Genomic DNA, 19966 nt, shown 5'->3' on the forward strand with positions numbered 1-19966 from the left:
AAGACAACTAAGTGATGGAATTCTTATCTCACAAGAAAATTCAATTGATTTACTTTAAGTTGCAAACCAATGAACATGTGTTAAATGTAACTGAAGTTGGTCATAGATAATAGTAATGAAAAAATAAATACGACACTATGTAGAAGTTTGGTTGGTAACTTATGCATTCTACTACAACTAGACCCAGTTCATCATGTATATTGTTAGCATAGTATCAAGAATTATGCAAAATCTAAGTTTCACTTCTATATAGTAAAAATAATACCCAAACATATTAATAGTACAAGCAACTTTCGTATATCATATACATCTATAGATAATTTTGAATGGGTTGGATATGCAAATAGTGATTTTGTATAATCTATTGATGATAGAAAATATGCATTAAGTTATATATTCAAAAGTCACATGCAATTTCTTGGTGTTCAAAGAAAGAATCAACTATTTCACAATCATCTAAAAAGTAGAATACAATACAACATGTTGAGCAACCAAGTTGAAAAGAATACTTATAGATTTTAGACATGAATGAAATAGTGTGTGACAATATGTTTGAAATTGTAACAATAAAAAAAAGATCTAATTTTTCTTTTTCAAATTAATCAAATAGATATCCAACACCATTTACTACAAACCTTGTGGCAAAGGAATAGATTGAACCAAAATTTAGTAGATCTAATGACTAGCTTTCCAATTTATATACAAAAGCATGTCAAAAGAAAATTTTACAAGGATAATACACTTAGTAATACTACATTAAGCATTATGAGAGATAATGATAATGTTAATGTTAAAGAGTGACTTTTTGATATGAAGATCAACTCTAGATCCAATCTCCTATTGCAAACCATCTTATCCACTACAAAAATTGATCCATAACTCTTCTACTATAGGATTTTCTTAGACTTATTGGTAATCACTACGAAGGATCTTATCTCTTCATCAATTCAGTTTGGTAGTTATTTTTCATTGATTGTAGGGATTAAGCTATCTCCTTGCAACTATAAATAAACTTCATCATAGCTATTCAAAGTAATATTTTTTACAAAATTTTGTATATATGTGTTAATCAAAAATGATTTTACAGTAAAACTCTAGCTTTATATTACTTTTTTGAAATATAATTTCAAGACAACTATATGACGGAATTCTTATCTCACAAGAAAAGTATGCAATTGATGAACTTAATGAATTTATAATAAAAAGTTGCAAACTACAATGAACATGCTAAATGTAAATGTGAAATTGGTGATAGATGATAGTAATGGAAAAAAATATGACATTATATAGAAGTTTAGTTGGTAGACTTATGCATTCTACTACAAGTAGACCTAGCATCATGTATATTGTTAGCTTAGTATCAAGAATTATGCAAAATCCAAGTTTCACTTCTACATATAGTAAAAATTATATCCAACTATGTTAATGGTACAAACAACTTTGATATATTGTATACATCTATAGATAACTTTGAATCGGATGGATATACAGATAGTGATTTTGTATGATCTATTGATGATAGAAAATGTACGTCAAGTTACATATTCAATTTGAAATAAGGTACAATTTCTTAGTGTTCAAAGAAACAATCAACTATTTAACGATCATCTAAAAAGGTAGAATACGTTACAACATGTCAAGCAAACTAGTTGAAAAGAACAAAATTAGGTGTGATAATAGATTTGGAATTACAATAACAAAAACCAAAAAATCTAAATTTTCATTGTCAAACTAAGCAAATAGATATTCAACATTATTTACTAAAAGCTTGTGGTAGAGGAATAAATTGAACCAAAATTTTGTAGAACTAATGACTAGCTTGTCAATTTTATTTACCAAACCATGTCAAAAGAAATTTTTATAAGGATAATGCACTTAATAATTACTACATTGAGCATTAAGAGGGTGAATGATAATGTTAACGTCAAAGAAATGACTTATTACATGAAGATCGACTTAAAGCCAATGTCATGACATTGACCTAAGTGATATACTGTGAGCATTGATTTAATAAGGACAAATGTAATGACCAGTAATGTTTGGAGTTATTTACCTTGCTAGAAAGAAGAAACAGAGGTGCGCTGCTAAACCAGCTTCTACTGCGCCAATTCACTAAACTGAAAAAGCACAATGCTCTACCAGAATAATAAACCTTAGACTGCATAATTCCATTTATATTAAGGGCTTGCATTTCAGCTTCAATTCATTCAATTTGGCGTTCAATTCATCAATTTCTGCATAGTCATTACTGTCCAACCATTCCTCAGCATTATTCAGGGCCCCCATGATACCTTCACCAACACTTTTCTGCATCGTCCCTTTCTCCCTGCCCTCTCTCACCCTGCTTTTCATGTTACAAACATAACACTCCAGATTGTTTTTAGCATTATGCTTCTTTGCCATTGCTTCATCCTCTTTCCGAAATATCTCTGCATCAGCCACCATTCTATCTATCTCCTCCTTGCTCAGTCTATCACGCTCATTTGTAACAGTAATCTGGTTGTTTAACCCTGTTCCCACATCCTGGACAGAGGCTGTAAGAATTCCCTCTACATCCACTTCAAACCAAACTTTTATCCTTGGCACTTCACACCGGGCAGGTGGAATTCCATCCAGGGTGAACTTGCCCAACAAATTGTTGTGCGCAACCAAAGGTCTCTCGCCTTCATAAATTGGAAAATCTACGCTTGTCTGGTTGTCACGAGTTGTGGTGAAAATTCTCTTTCGAAGTAGGAATGGAAGTATTGCGAGGAATTACTGTTGACATGACACCATTGCGGATTGAAACCCCAAGACTCAAAGGAGTGACGTCCACCAAGACTAAATTGATGATTTCCTTGTTGAGTGCAGCTGCCTGCAAAGCTGCACCATAAGCAACTGCCTCGTCTGGATTTATAGTTTTGCAGAGCTCCTTTCCCTCAAAGAATTGACTTACCAATTCCTGGACCTTGGGTATACGTGAAGAACCTCCTACTAATACAATTTCGTTGATTTGCTGTCTACTCAGCTTGCAGTCTTCCATGCATTGCTTCACTGACTCTATGCATTTCTCAAATAGGTCGGCGTTGAGCTCCTCGAATTTTGCCCTGCTGATCTTTGTGTGGAAATCTTGTCCTTCATAGAGGCTATCTATGTCAATTACAGTCTCTACTGCCGCAGACAAACTTCTTTTTGCCCTCTCGCACTCTGAGCGTAGTCTCCGAAGAGCTTTGGCACTTGTACCCATTTCCATTTTATATTTTTTGTTGAACATCTGAACACAATAATTGAGCATCCTATTGTCGAAATCCTCGCCTCCCAAATGCGCGTCCCCTGCAACAGCTTTTACTTCAACCTTACCTCTTTCAACTGTAACAATAGATACGTCAAACGTACCTCCTCCAAGGTCAAAAACTAGAACGTTTCTTTTTCCTTCCTGCAATGCGTCAAAGCCATAAGTGATTGCTGCAGCCGTGGGTTCATTGATGATCCGCATGACATCAAACCCTGCAATCTTACCGGCATCTTTAGTTGCTCGCTTCTGGGAATCATTAAAATAAGTAGGTACGGTAATCACAGCTTTCTTCACATCACACTGGAGGTATTGCTCTGCCATCATCTTCATTTTCGCCAACACCATGGATGAGATTTCCTCAGCTGCAAATAGCTTTTTCTCACCTTTATAAACCATTTCAACCAGAGGCTTGTCATTCTTACCAGGAGCGATAGTGAATGGCCACAATGGTTTGTTCAACTGCACAAAGGGATCATTATATCTCCTTCCAATGAGTCTCTTGGCATCAAAGACGGTGTTGGTAGGATTAGTTGATATCTGGAACTTGGCACCATCTCCAACAAGTTTTTCAACGGGGGTAAAAGCAACCATGGAGGGAGTGGTTCTGTTACCCTGATCATTAGCAATAATTTCAATTCTGTTATGCTGCCACACTCCCACACAGCTGTAAGTTGTCCCGAGATCAATGCCAATAGCCTTATCTTGGCCCGCTCTGTCCATGATAGATTCTGCATGAATTTAAGGAGAATATTTGGAAAATTGTCAGTTATGTAAGGCGAAGCACAGAAAATGCTGTTATGAATTCCAGAATGAAAAATTTTAAAAACAGAAATGCAACCTAAACATATTGCAACCTTAACATATTTCCTCCAGCTATCTTCTAGGCCCATTCGCTCTCTAACAAGTCTAATCAAACGCTAACAGTGTAACTGCCCTAAACAAACTTTTGAGAAGAATTCTTCATTGCAAAAATAGAAAAATGTAGCCACTAAAGCAGTTTTATTGCCAACTACTGAAAACATGAAAATTCATTTAGACATCGCCTTCTTGTGTGTTTAGTCCAGCTAGAGTTAGTGAGGGTTCTTATTTCCGAACTGAGCTTCTCCGTTGAGAATGTAAGAGGTGACTAGATTTAGGCCAACAATGGCGAAGCAGAAAATAATGAGAAGCAATTTATTGGATGTATATATGTGAGCAGATGGATTTTGATTCAAAACTAGTTATATACCTTACTATACATAAACATAAGGATAACAAAGATAGGAAGATTGAATATCAAGGAAATTTGGAACAAGGATATAATGAAAGATGTGGCTGATGGTCGTCAGAGTATTTTGGATCTTTGTGGTTTGAAGCCATCTGTTAAAGACTTGGGAATGAAGGTCCTGTTTCATTGTTTGTTGGGTTTTATTGTTGAATTTGAGGAATGATTATTCAATTCCTAAGATTTATGCATTGGTGTATCTAAGAAACTAGATTTTATTGTTGAATTTGAAGAATGACTATCCAGCCCCTTAAATTTATACATTGGTGCATCATATAGGCATTTCCTTAAATCTGTGCTAACCTTCCTAAATATATTTGGACTACTTCAAACCCCACTTTTACATAATAATAATATATTGGAAAAATGAACATATGAACTCTAATGAAGGGTCTTTCAAAAATTTCCAGTCATAAAGAACAAAAATTCAGCAGTAAAATTCTCAAACATGCACATAAAAAATCTTAGTTTCAAATCCTTAACTATTCCATTAAAAATAACAGTACTATTGAAAAATATGAGCTCCTTCCAAATTTTGAAATTAATAATATATATTATATTTAGCTGAAAACATATAGCATGCTTGTGGTAATAATACTTACTGAGAATGGCTTGCTTGAGGAAATAGCTGGCAGAATGATGACCTTACGCTGATTGTTTTCCTTGATGGTCGTAACTGCTCTTTCAATAGACAGCCCCAAAGCAAATGGAAATATAGAGTTGTCCTTGCTGTTTGAAGAATATCAGACGGAGAAAATACAAGATTGAATGAAGAAGTTCGCCCGATTGCCGCCTCCTAAAGCATAAAAGCTCAATTTTAATTGGCCTGCACTGATATATTATTAAATAGAGTCGTTATCAGTGCTAGTACATTGTAATTTGTAAGTAGAGTGCATTGCATTTAAAATTTGATGTATCCCATGTCTTCTTGGGATACTTTATGTAGGTTTAATGGAGGCTTCTGGGACATCCTTGCAAGTTCACTTCATTGCTAATTGAACAAAGGGACAGTCTGTTGGTAATCAGGCTCACAGCTTATATTTCTCTCTTTTGAAGCTTTGGGATCCTACTCAGTTCATGCCATTCTCCACATTTGGTCGGATTCCTCATTGGTAATGGTAAGAGCATTGGAAGATCCATTTTCAGGCTTAGATAGTGGTTATTAATGTCTGATCATTTGATGCATTGATCCTGAATCAAAATGATAATGCATCAAAGGGGTTTATCTTAAAAGAAAGGGCACCCATGGACCGTTATAAATCTGTGAATTCATCTTGGTTAGCACTCTATTTTGATGATTGTTTTGAGTTACAATATAGGGCACCCATGGACAACCCCTGTGTCTTAATAAGCCTAAAAAGAAAAGAGAGTACTGAGCAGCACCTCGAGGCAATTAAGGCAGTTGCAGAACTCCAGTCAAGCAAGTAGCATGAAACTAATTCAAATTCAACAGTATACCGGCTATAAACAGCCAACTAAAAAGCAAATAAACAATCCCAGATAAATAACTGAGATTCAACACACATAACACTGAGCCAACACGCACAGAGAGTATTTTCAATTATAAGAAGAAACATTTTAGTTGAAACAAGCACCCAATAAGTAAAAGAAATTAACTGATATTTATCACTATCTTTCTGGATGTAAGATGATTTGAGTACCTTAGCAAATTTTTGTAAGAAGTAATGAAAGGGAAGCAGTTCGACTCGCTTGCTACAACATGGCCATTGTTCAGATCCACCAAAGGAGATATGTAACAAGCCAAGGACTGTAAAGAGCTTTGTTCCTAGAGTGAATTTATCTCCTATAAAAATGCATTCTCAGTAGAGTTTCTCTAGCAATTTGATTGTTGAATAAAGATTATTGAGCAATTGGCAGCCTCACAAGCCTCAAAGACTATTCTTCTCAAAGACTATTCTTGCTTGACTCATAAGATTGTTGAACAATTCACAGCCTCACAAGGGTCAAAAATTGCTCTTGACTAATAAGATTGTTGAACAAAGGCTATTCTTGACTAATAAGATTGTTGAACAATTCAAAGTTTCACAATGGTCAAAGACTATTCTTATTTCATAAGATTGTCTAACAATTTTCTATGGTTGAAATTAAAATAATTTATTAATAATTTGTTTCTATGATAAAAAATTATAGATTTTAAAAACAAAAAATAATGTGTATTGTAAGGAAGCAAAGGTGTGCGGAAACGCTTCCTACGCTAATCTTGAGAGGATGGTTATGCAACTTTCAACTTAAATATTACTAAGATATCAAGAAATGCACAATAAAGCATAAACAAAACAGCAATGAACACATAACACAGTGATTACCGTGGGGAAACCCTTCTGGGAGAAAAACCCCACCCTCCAAAACTCGCACAATGTATTATCAAATCAAGCTGATTACAATACACTTGCAATGCAAGTTCTTATAGGAGCGCATCACCACAACTCGAACTCAGAGAGACTCCTTCTAGTATCCAGTCTTGCAAAAAACTCAATGATCAAACCCCTCCCCAAGCCCTCCTTTTATAGTGATTTTACAACTTGGAAACCACTTGTGGTTTTACAAAACCATGGGCTTAACCACCATGCCACATGGTGCCCATTTTTTACATTTACATTTCCAAAATGGAAAAACAACTAGGTTAAAATAGTAATCCCGTCCATAATTTTGTCCCCTAGCTTAGACCCTCTTAAAAGTCACAAAATGAGTCATTAAGGCTCTAAAAATGGCCCACCTATATTCTACTATGGACAAGACTCATTTTTAACAACTCACTAACCATTTTCCAATGCATAAACATGTGGAAAACTACCTCAAACAAATTCTAGAATTTTCCAGAAAAAGACTGCAAGGTTGAGACACATGTTTCTCAACATTCTCCCACTTGTCAAACACCTTGCAAGAGTCAGGGGATCCAAAATATCATGGACTTAATTGCTAGGGGCCGAGAGGCCCATAGACTCTGAACACCATCTAAATTTCTCTGTGCTCACGGGCTTAGTTAATGCATCAGCAACATTCACCAAAGTTTCTACCTTTTCCAGCTTCACCTTGCCATCCTCAATCATATCTCTCACAAAATGATATTGTACATCAATGTGCTTGGTCCTGGCATGAGAAGTAGGGTTCTTCGCTAGGTAGATTGCACTCTGACTGTCACTATAAATTGTCACTGCACCCTGTTTGAACTCTATATCTGAACACAATCTCTTTAGCCAGATGGCTTCTTTACAAGCATGAGTAGCTGCCATATATTTTGCCTTAGTAGTGGACAAAGCGACCACAGCCTGTCGCTTGCTCATCCAACTGATTGCACCACCGAATAATGTAAACACATATGCACTGGTGGATCTTCTTCTATCAACATCACTGACCCAGTCTGAATCCACATAGCCTCGAATATCTAAGGAATGCTCATTTCCTATTCCATGAAAACATATCGAGTACTCTGAAGTACCCCTCAAGTATTTGAAAACTCTTTTTACTGCATCCCAATGTGCTCTTCCTGGATTAGACATATAACGAGAAAGAACTCCCACTGCTTGGACAATGTCTGGTCTTGTACAGACCATAGCATACATCAAACTTCCAACAACACTCTGATATGGTACTCAACTCATCTCTTCCATCTCCAATGGGGATGTAGGACACTGTGAACTAGAAAGCTTTGTTCCCATTGTAATAGGAACACTCAATGGTCTTGAATCCTGCATTTTGAATCTTTTCAAAATAGTACCAACATACTTGCTCTGGCCTAGCCAAAGCTTTCTGTTTTGTCTATCTCTTACAATCTCCATTTCCAGAATGTGCCTAGCTGCACCAAGATCTTTCATTTCAAACTTTATCAAGAGCTGAGATTTTAACTCTGCAATCAAACCTTTTTCTTTACCAATAAACAACATGTCATCGACATACAGGGCAATGACCAAGAAATGATCACCATCAGATTTAAAATATATACAGTGATCAAATTTAGATCGCACAAATCCCAAACTCAACACATATGTATCAAACTTCTGGTACCACATCCTAGGACTCTGTTTTAAACCATACAAGGATTTCTTCAACTTACAGACCAAATGACTTTTACCTTTGATCACATAGTGCTCTGGTTGTGTCATGTAAATTTCTTCCTCCAAATCTCCATGAAGGAAAGTTGTTTTCACATCCATTTGCTCGATCTCTAGATCATAGGCTGCTGCAATAGAAAGTAAAAATCTAATGGATGTCATTTTGGCTACTGGAGAAAAAATCTCACCATAATCTACTCCCTCAACCTGAGAGTAACCTTTTGCAACCAAATGTGCTTTATACTTCTCAATGCTTCCATTTGAACCCATCTTCTTCTTGAACACCCATTTACAACCAACAAGCTTTCGTCCTTCAGGCAATGGTACAAGGTCCCATGTTTCATTCCTCTTAAGAGCTGCCATTTCTTCATCCATGGCTATTTTCTAGGACTCTGAATCATTCATACCAAGAGCCTCTTCTACAGATCTCGGTTCATCAATGTTAACATTCAATGCAAATATGCATCTCCAATCATCAAGAGAATACCCATAACTTTCAGGTGGTTTCCTTTGTCTAGTAGACCTTCGAGCAAGATCTGGTTCAGGTTCAGGTTCAGGTACCTCTTCTTCCTTTGATGATTTAGAACTCATAGAGCTCTCCTCGACTTATTGTCTTTCTAAGGGCCTTGATTCAACTTTCTCCGGTGTAGCAGGTAGTTGAATCACATCTTTCTTTTGTTCTGTTTGTTCTGGCTGCACTGTAACAGAAGAAGGCTTAGTTTCTCTAAAAATAACACTTCTTGAATAAAATACCTTTTGTTCAACAGGATTCCAAAGCTTGTATCCTTTTACACCATAACTGTATCCGATGAAAATACATTTAACAGCTTTGTTGTCCAATTTTGTCCACTTCTCCTTTGGCACATGAGCATATGCTTCGCAACCGAACACTCTCAGATGTCTAAGTGAAGGCTTGTGGCCCGACCACACTTCCATTGACGTCTTATCAACAAGAGCTGATGTAGGAGACCTGTTTATCAGGTAGCAGGCAGTGGCTACAGCTTCAGCCCAAAACTTTTGTTCTAGTCTAGCTCCACTCAGCATACTCCTAGCCTTCTCCATCAAGGTCTTGTTCATTCTTTCTGCAACTCCATTCTGTTGTGGAGAATACGGAGTTGTCTTCTCTCTTTTAATACCACAATCTTTACAAAATGTGTCAAAATCATTGGAGCAAAATTCACCACCATTATTAGTTCTCAAACATTTTATTTTCTTTCCAGTCTGCAACTCAACCATTGCTTTAAATTCTTTGAAACGACTGAAAACTTTAGTTTTACTCCTAAGAAAATAAACCCATGTTCTTCTACTAAAATCATCAATGAAAGAAACATAATAAACTGATCTACCAATAGAAGGAACATCAACTGGACCAAATACATCTGAATGGATTAGATCCAAAATATATGAAGACTTATGAGAACTCGAGTAAAACTGAATGCGGTTTTGTTTACCATAGATACAATGCTCACAAAAATCAAATTCAAGATTGCAATCATTCAACCCATCAACAAGGTTCTTATTTTTCAAGGTCCGTAGACCCTTCTCACCTATGTGGCCAAGTCTCTGGTGCCATATCATGGTCTTCTTTGCAGGCAACTTTGATTCGGTAGACAGAGCACCCTTGGGTACCCAAAAACCACGACCATCTGTTGAAAGAGAAACCCTCTCCTTTTCCAACTGAGTAGTCTTTTTTACAATCTTATTAGAAGTACTATTGCACTCAACTGTGCATGCATCAAGCTGGTACAATGTACCCAATCTGCTTCCTCTTGCTATCACCATAGCACCTCTTACCATTTTCACACCTGCTTCAGAAAACTGTACATGCACACCCGCATCTATTACCTTGCTAACAGATAACAAATTCCTTGCTAGTCCCGGGATATGCAAGACACCATCAAATCTTCTAATTCTACCATCAGAAGATTTCACACGAATACTTCCACGACCAACAATATCAAGTACTGAGTTATCACCCAAATACACCTTACCACCATCAAAATTTTCATACTTACTAAACCAGTTTCTATTAGGAGTCATGTGGAAAGATGCACCTGAGTCTATTAACCATGCATTGTCACCTGCACGAGTGGCCAAGGCTACGATGAAAGCATCTCCATCTTCCTTCTCGGACTCGGAATCATAATCTTGCTTCTTCTTCTTCTTTTTCTTCTCCTCTTTGCAGTCCTTTCGGAAGTGTCTGGGTTTGCCACAGTTCCAGCAGATTGCCTTGGACTTCGCAGGAGATTTTGATCTCCCCTTATTCTTGGACTTAGAACGGCCATGCTGCTTTTCGTTCTTGCCTCTTTCTTTGGTCTTCCTCGAAAACTCAAAGCCTCTTTGGCATTCAGAGAGACCTTCCTTCTCATCTCTTCAGAAAGTAGAGAACCAACAACATCCTCCATCTTCAAGATGACTGCAATGCTCCCTATGGCCATCACAAGGTTGTCCCATGAGTCTGGCAATGAACATAGCAAGATTTGGCATCTTTCTTCTTCATCCATTGGCACCCCAACAGAGGTCAACTGAGTTACCAACATATTAAAGCTTTCCAGATGCTCAAAAATTCATCCACCTTCTTCCATTCTCAAAGAATACAATTTCTTCCTTAAGAAGATCTTGTTCACAAGTGATTTCGCTTGGTAGATCTCACTTAGCTTCTTCCAAAGCTTCTTTGCAGTAGATTCTTCATGGACATTTATCAGAATAGAGTCTGCAAGACACAATCTGATGAGACCTTTAGCTTTTCTATCAGTCACATCATATTGTGCGGCTAAAGTGGGATCTACGGGCCTATGCTTATTCTCATCAATCGCATCCCATAGATCTCGATCAATCAACAAATCTTCCATCTTCAGCTTCCACATCTCAAAGTTTGTGCCAGAAAACTTCTCTACATCAATCCTCCCTGAAATGCTTGCCATCTTTTCAATCCTGCAACATAGAAATGAAATACTCTGCACAAACTTCCACTCAAACCTTGATTAGCTCAAAAAACCCTGTACCCAACAAAATAGAACCAAAACTGGCCAGGCTCTGATACCACTTGTAAGGAAGCAAAGGTGTGCGGAAACGCTTCCTACGCTAATCTTGAGAGGACGGTTATGCAACTTTCAACTTAAATATTACTAAGATATCAAGAAATGCACAATAAAGTATAAACAAAATAGCAATGAACTCATAACACAGTGATTACCGTGGGGAAACCCTTCTAGGAGAAAAACCCCACCCTCCAAAACTCGCATAATGTATTATCAAATCAAGCTGATTACAATACACTTGCAATGCAAGTTCTTACAGGAGCGCATCACCACAACTCGAACTCAGAGAGACTCCTTCTAGCATCCAGTCTTGCAAAAAACTCAATGATCAAACTCCTCCCCAAGCCCTCCTTTTATAGTGATTTTACAACGTGGAAACCACTTGTGGTTTTACAAAACCATGGGCTTAACCACCATGCCACATGGTGCCCATTTTTGACATTTACATTTCCAAAATGGAAAAACAACCAGGTTAAAATAGTAATCCCGTCCATAATTTTGTCCCCTAGCTTAGACCCTCTTAAAAGTCACAAAATGAGTCATTAAGGCTCTAAAAATGGCCCACCTATATTCTACTATGGACAAGACTCATTTTTAACAACTCACTAACCATTTTCCAATGCATAAACATGTGGAAAACTACCTCAAACAAATTCTGGAATTTTCCAGAAAAAGACTGCAAGGTTGAGACACATGTTTCTCAACATGTATCTGTGTGTCTTTGTATTTCACTGGGGAAAATTTATTGGAAACCTCCATATGGTAAGATATCACATAATCAATCTTTTATAAGTTGAATAGAAGAGTTTTTCCTATGTAAAACAATAATTTAATATAATAAATAATTAAACATCAAATATTTAAAAATGTAAACAAAATTATTTATTAATACTCATTAAATACGTGAAAAAAGCTCTTGTTATTTATATTCATAAGAATATCCAAAGAAAATAGTATAAGTTAAATTTTATAATTCTTGATATATAATCACAACTTAGTCATTTTCCAATGAATATAGTTGTATAGGCTCAATTACAAAGTATCAAATAAATAAAATATCACTTGAAAGAATATTTTCAAGTGATTGTCTTTGAACTCGGCGTATAGAGAGAGAGCATCACCCAAGCAATTTTGTACCCAACAACGAAACAATAATCTTGTTTGGTCTTACACCACACTAGAGATGTTTGCCCTCTCACAAAAGATCTAGAAAGTTGAAGCTAGCATGCATGATAGAATCTAGTGTAATGTGTAATCATTGATAATCTAACATAGTATATTGAATTCCCATTGTAAGAGTTTTTATAAATTTCTCTATACTAATTTGGTTATAGAGATAGCCACTCAAGATTTAGGAGTTTCAATGAAAGTGTAAAAGAGACTAAACATAAAACAGTTCTATATTATATCAAAAGATTTTAATGCACAATGAGTACATGGATATGATTTTATTAATGAAACCCCTTGCTTATATCAGCAATAATAAGACATAAGTTAACATAATGTTATGACATGTGTCTTCATCTTAAGGCTAGAGACATAAAGTGGGGAGATCCCACAACACTAGGTTTTACTTTTTGGTACATCCTGATTTTTGTTGAATTCACACATTTTTTAGAAAAATATAATGATTTAAGACTTGAGAGATCCCATCTATATTTTAAAACTTAGAATTTCATTCTTGCTATAAAAATTGTTATAACACTACATAGTAATTGTCACTTCTAAAAAATATTGATTACTCTAAATATTAAGCTATTGAAAATAATTGAAAAATATGGACAAATCATTTTTAATTTTAAAAAAAATATATTTACAATCTACATGAAAAATATTGCAAATTAGAAGTTTACTTCATATTCAAATTCTTGAGGGTTTAGTTGCTATAAGTGTTAGAAAGTGAAGATCTGGTACAAAATGTTAATTTCAATGTCAAGTTTGGCCAAAAAGTGTAACCAAATATTATGAGATTAACCAGTGATAATGTTGTAACAATGCCATAAGTAAACTTAAATAAACTTGTGTGATTAACACCTAAGAGTTAAACCCATTAGGTAATATACTTTATTCACACCAACACTCCCTCTTAAGTCCAACTTAAGGAAAATGAGAAATATATGCTATGATGCAAGGATGGGACCTAGCTACAAGGATATGTTGCATACCCATGTACATATGAATCTCTCACAAATGGAGTAAAGTAGAAAAACCTATTAGAAAAAACCTCTTGGTTATGATATTTCCTAAAAATAAATGCAAAAATAAAAAATATAGTAGACCACCTTGAGGGGATGACCTCCAATTATTAGATGATAACATATAAATTCAATAATAGATGATATGATGCTTTCAAAGAAACATCTCCACCTTTATTTATAAGCTTTACTATGTAAGGACATATCCCTTTGTCCTAATTAAGAATATTTAAGGCACAGATTGTAATTAATTTTATGATTAAGCATGCCACAAGTGCTAAGAACATGTTATACTTATGAATATATAATATAAGGTTCATATCATTAGCTATAATATTAGGTACCTAACATGGCCCTCCCCATCAAAAAAAAATTGTCCTTAATACTCAGCAATTCTTGGTGTTTTAGTATAAATTATTCATATTTTCATATTTCTATGTTGCATCTTCAATTGGCATATTCTTCCACTTGGCTAGGAACACAAAGATAGCTCTATTTCATAACTATTTCACTACTTTTTAAATAATGTCCTCGGGTTCTTAATAAGCATGCCTCCTTCATCTAAGTCTAGGAATTTTAATTGAATTGCAATATTGCTACCAATTTCAGAAGGAGTGGAAATGGTTCGCAACATCTAAATTGTTATAACTGCAATCAATCAGGACACATTAGGTTCTACAAAGGAAAGAGTGAGAAGACTTCTAGTTGAATAACTAAGAGTGATGTCAATGAAGAAACAGAGAAGATGAAGATGACACGGGTGAAAAAATCTAATGATAGCATAGAAGAAAAGGAAATGGATGGATCTATACCTACTGATGGTGTAGATACTGCATCCAAGAACTAGACAATATGCATTGTCTAAGGTGGATAATTGATTAAAGATCTTATGAACCCCATTTTGGTTTGGCTATTGAATTGTTTTCAGCATGGTAACTATTATGAAGGTATTTTTGGAGCATTCTAGATGGTTGTGGTGGTCCATAGAGATACTTGAGTTTTTCGAGTATAACAGAGCATCAACTTTTTATGTGTAATTGTAAAATGCATATATGATGAAAAAATTGAGTAGGTGGATGCAGCAAATAAATTGGCTAGTCCAAAAAAGAGGTCTGCTAACCTGCCCTAGGATATCCTAGATTTGAAGGATACGGCCCAGAAGATGGATCGGCTCAAAGCTGAAGTTGCTTAAACTTTAAAGAACTTGGGTTAGTTTTGTCCCTGTTGCAGGTGTTGTTTGGTCTCTCTACTAGCTTTCTATTGGCTTTTTGTTGATGTTGGGTAGTGTGTTTCTCTATTTGTCTTTTTTTCTTGTCTGTCTTGTTGTCTTTTTGGTCTTCTCTATTTTGAGGGGCTTAAATGATATATCATATGTAACTTCTATGTAAAGGGTTTCAAGTCCCTTCAAAACCTATTTTTGCCATAATAAAAAACAAATAAATTATCTTTTTTTATTCATTTTGATCACTTGTGATCTTGTGAATTTGAGAGTTATTAAATTGGTGGGTAAAAGCATAAAATTGTGTCATGTTTCAGGCCAACTTATCAACACAAGTGAATTTAAGTAATTCTAACTAAAAAATAATTTTACTCAAACATATGGTCTATAGAGATTTATTATATCTATCTTATATAAGGGCCACAACTTTGCCAATTGCAATTGTCTACTAAATGTATATGTTATACCACTTTCAATATAATTACCAAAAAAAAAAAAATTGAAAAACTCAATGTTTCAACTCCTCTTATAAAAAAAATTTGAAATGTAAAAATACTGTTTTATAGATCTATAAGGGAATGTTTCAAAATATATATCTTTTAATATTTTAATTAGTTTAAATTATGTTTTACATTTTATTTTTATTAAAAGTAGGTCATCAACACTAAAATATAAGGTTGATTATCTTGTAAAGAAAAAATATTAAAATATATTCAAAAACTTTAAAAAAAATATGCACTAGAGAAAGAGTGTATATCAAGATGATATAATTCTTTTCTAATTTGAATAAATAAATAAGGAAAAAGGTGATGCCAAATGGAAAGAGTTATATTTCAGTACACACAACTTTTCAAATTTATTGAAAAATATATATACATTAAAAATATTTTAAAATATATTTTTGCACTAAAGTTTCAAGTTATTAACATACACAAAAAAATGGAAGAAAAAAAGGTAAAACTTATTATATAAAGTGTGACACCTCGTGTAACTTCAATTCAACATTTTATCAGCAACTAAATTATAGTGTTTAGTTTATAAGAAAGTATATTCAAATAATTTTTTATTTTATTTTATTTAAATTACAAACATAAAATACAAAAAAAAATACATTTTATTGGTTTACATCGGTTAAAAATTCAAAACATATATTTCACTTTCTATTGATTCATTTTAAAAGTTAAATCGACATTGACCATTTCCTTTATAAAAGTGTGACATAGCAACTATTGTGAAGGTATTTTCGAAGCATTCTAGATGGTTGTGGCAGTCCGCAGAGATGTTTGAAGTTTCGAGTAAAACATAGCATCAACTTTTTATGTGTAATTGTAAAATGCATGTATGATGAAAAACTTTGAGTGGGTGAATACAACAAATAAATTGGCTTTTTTAATTCATTTTTATCACTTGTGATCTTGTGAATTTGAGAGCTATTCAACGCAAAAGAGTTTTTTAGTGTGACAAGTGCAATTCAAGGCTTTTTTGCAAACCCTAGGTTTTATGTTTAAGTTTGTGTGGTGGGTAATGGCTACTCTAATTTTTGTTGATCCATCTTTGAAGCCATGATTAGTATTCAAGACTTATCCATTTGTGGCCATGGTGAGTGATATGGAGGGAGCCTTTTTAAGGGTTTCGACAAATTTTATTTACGCTAAAGATGTTAGGGTTGATATTCATGCACGCTTGACAGATGTAAGCCATGTGAAGTTTAATGATTTATGGAAGCAGTTGGTAGAATATTATTTGATGACATATAAAACCTTGTACAAGCATATTTTAAGAAAGAGAGTCCATAGAAAGAGAAGGAGAAGGGAATAGAAGAAGAGAAAAGGAGCATGTGATCTTGTGGAGAATCTTCTAGACCTTCTAGAGATTATATATTAGAACTTTTACAGTTGTAGATGAAGTTTGCACCAATGCTTAATATAGAAGTACTTTAGATTCCTATGTCCCAAGGTCAAATTGAACTTAGTTGGTTACCACCCCACCATATGTTACATTTGGGTGATGTTCTCCATCATACAACATGAAAGAAAAATTATCATATCTTAGGTGGAGTGTACATAATTGATCAATGATTCTTTGAATTTTTTTCATGAGAAACTTCAAAAGATTATTCTAGATAAATCCTTGAGTGATGCAAAGTAGATGGAGGTGCTTCTCAAGGGTCTAAAAGATCATGCTTCTAACCTAAATAAGCAACACTTTTGAGGGTGTAAAGAAAAGAGTATAGGAGAAGAGGAAAAAGGAGTTCATAGATAGGTGTGTGGATGCACACACTCGACTAAAAGATTATATAAGTGTATTTGAGAAGATTGTCGATGTAGTGGTTATGTACTAGTTTTTTCATCAGTAGCCAAATCCACTAAGGAGATCAAAGATTAAATGGATTTGTAGAGGCATAGTTTGTACAACTTTCTAGTACAACAAAATTTGAAGAAAGGTGTTGATATCAATAGTAGAGTTTAATTAGAAGATTCATACTTAAAGCTGAATCTACTTAATAATCAAAGTGAGGACATAAAGAAACAGTCTAGTTTTCTAAGGTATGTAGTAGATTTGAAGCTCACCAATTTGGTGAAGTTTCTTGAAGATTCTCAATTTAGGTAGATCACTAATATTTACAGCTAGCTACAAAGAGGTGGAGGATCTTCTATTGAAGATTAAGTGTCAATTTGTATTGATGGCCTCTGCAAGAGATGAATGGAAAACTACCTGGTCACAACTTAAGGTTATTCGTAAAGGCATTATGCCTCCTGTTCTACAAGGTCCTTGAGTTTCTACTAATAATTAAATTTTGCTTCTGTATATGTGTGGATATGTAGATGGTGATTGGAGTAGATTTTTTATTGCATTTTTCAATTTTGAGGATTTGTTGTAGATAGGGGGAGTAATGATGAGGTTTTGTAGATTGAGTTTTGTTGTGTTGAAGAGACACCCTTTGTCTTTGATGTCAAAGGGGGAGTAAGTTTTTAGTTGGCACAAATGTTGCCATCAATGACAAAGGGGGAGATTGTTGCAAATATGATTTCTTGTTGTCATTGATGTCAAACTTGTTGATCCATAAATGTAACTTGGAAATATCTTTGGTCTAGATGTGATCTAGAGTAATGTAGTAATATTGGCTTAGTTTAATGGTTCTACGAATAGTTTGTGACTAATTGCAGTCACTTCATATAGTATATAAAGTTGTAATATATTTGTTTCAAAGCTTTGGATATGATCTTAGTGGTTTGTAGTTGTTGTTGTGTTGATCTGAGTTCAAGTCTATACAACTTGATAGAGTGACAATAAATAGGAATGTGTTGTATTCCTCTACCTTTAGGTATTTGGTGATGTGGTTCAATAATTTATATTTGTTGATATTAGGTGATGCTATGTTGAGATTTCATAAGGGTTTTTGGTTATCCACATTGTATCTTTTATAAGTAGTGTTGGTATGTCTTAACCACTTTATCATATGAATCCAACCTATAATATTTTGGTTTGTGTGATAGCATGCAGATTCATGGGTGTGATTTGGGATGGATGAAAAGGTGTGTTGACATGGTGTGATGTCTCACATGTTTCATTTCTCCTTTTTCATTGTATTGAAGATTATTTTTGGGCTGACTATTTTAATCCTACATGTCACATCTAATTGGTTGATCTAATTGATGTTTATTTGGTTGCAAATGATATAAGAGGACTAAAATAATTTTGCAAATGAATGCATGATTTGTCTGTGTTTTGAAAAGTGTATGTGGACTTGTGTAGAGGTTTTCAAGTACAATAGAGTGGTAATGAAGGCAGTTTCAAAGGTATTTTAATAAAGAACTATAGTCAAAATATCAGTGGATGCAATTTCATGCAGTTCAAACATATTGATATTTTTCTTTCATATGTAATGTATCTTGCCCAAAAGAAGTGATCTTCAGTGTTTGCAAGTATTTGTATATTTACCTAAGGTTGTGTCCTAATGTTGTGTGCCTCAATCTTGGAAGTCCACATCAAGGATAGTCAACTCTTTGGCCTTAAGCTTAAACATTGTAACCTATTTTTCATATAAAATCATGGTGTTCATGTGTGATCTCTTTTGTGTTTTTTAGTTCCTTATTTCTACACATGTGACAAATGGAATGAATGAAAATTGAGTGGTTAAATTGGTTTAGTTTTCATATATGTTTATTCACCCCCTCTTATCAACATCTAGAAGTGTTCAACATAGCATACATATGTCTAAAATATAAGCACATCGCAACAATCAAATTCCCCCAAACATAGGAAAGGCAAAAGTCACAAGACATAAAAAGAGCACATAGGGACCTACTACCTAGGGTTGATATGGACATCAAATATGTCATGTATATCAAGTATGATTATATTTGCGTATGGAGCTAGATTTGAATAAGATAGGACCGCCTTATTATCCTTTCACAATTTGAGGTAAAAAGTGTGGGACCACCTTATTATCCTTTCACAATTTGAGGTAAAAAGTGTGGGACTGAGATGCCCGAGGCATCCTAGTCATAGTCTGAAGATCTATTTGTCTAGATTTCAGCCTTTTCTTAGGCTTCTTAGGTCATCAAATTTGAGTTTTAAACTTCATTGGAGAAATCTCTCAAGACAAAAACTTTAATATTTTTTAAATGATGCAGGATATTGAGATAATTCTTTCACCAGTCATTTTATTTTTAGATTTCTCTCCTTGGGGTCAGTTTGCATGTCCATATGAAGCCAAATAGGCCAACTTACTAAAAATAACAAGTGAATGTTTTTGGTCATTTAAAGCTTCTAACTATCCTACACCTTGTATTTGTCATCATGGGCTCCGAAACAACTAAATAAAACAACAAAACAAAAACAAAATACAATATGTTTGGGTGATGTAAGATTGCTCCTACACCACTGGATTCTCCTG

General features: G+C 34.6%; 1 pseudogene; it reads right to left on the reverse strand.

Annotated features, from left to right (window-relative positions):
- Nucleotides 1-1846: 1846 nt before the first annotated feature.
- Nucleotides 1847-6348, reverse strand: LOC131055715 (heat shock cognate 70 kDa protein-like; annotated as a pseudogene).
- Between the last annotated feature and the right edge of the window lie 13618 nt (nucleotides 6349-19966).

The sequence above is a fragment of the Cryptomeria japonica genome, chromosome 10, assembly GCF_030272615.1.
Source record: "Cryptomeria japonica chromosome 10, Sugi_1.0, whole genome shotgun sequence".
NCBI lineage: Eukaryota > Viridiplantae > Streptophyta > Pinopsida > Cupressales > Cupressaceae > Cryptomeria > Cryptomeria japonica.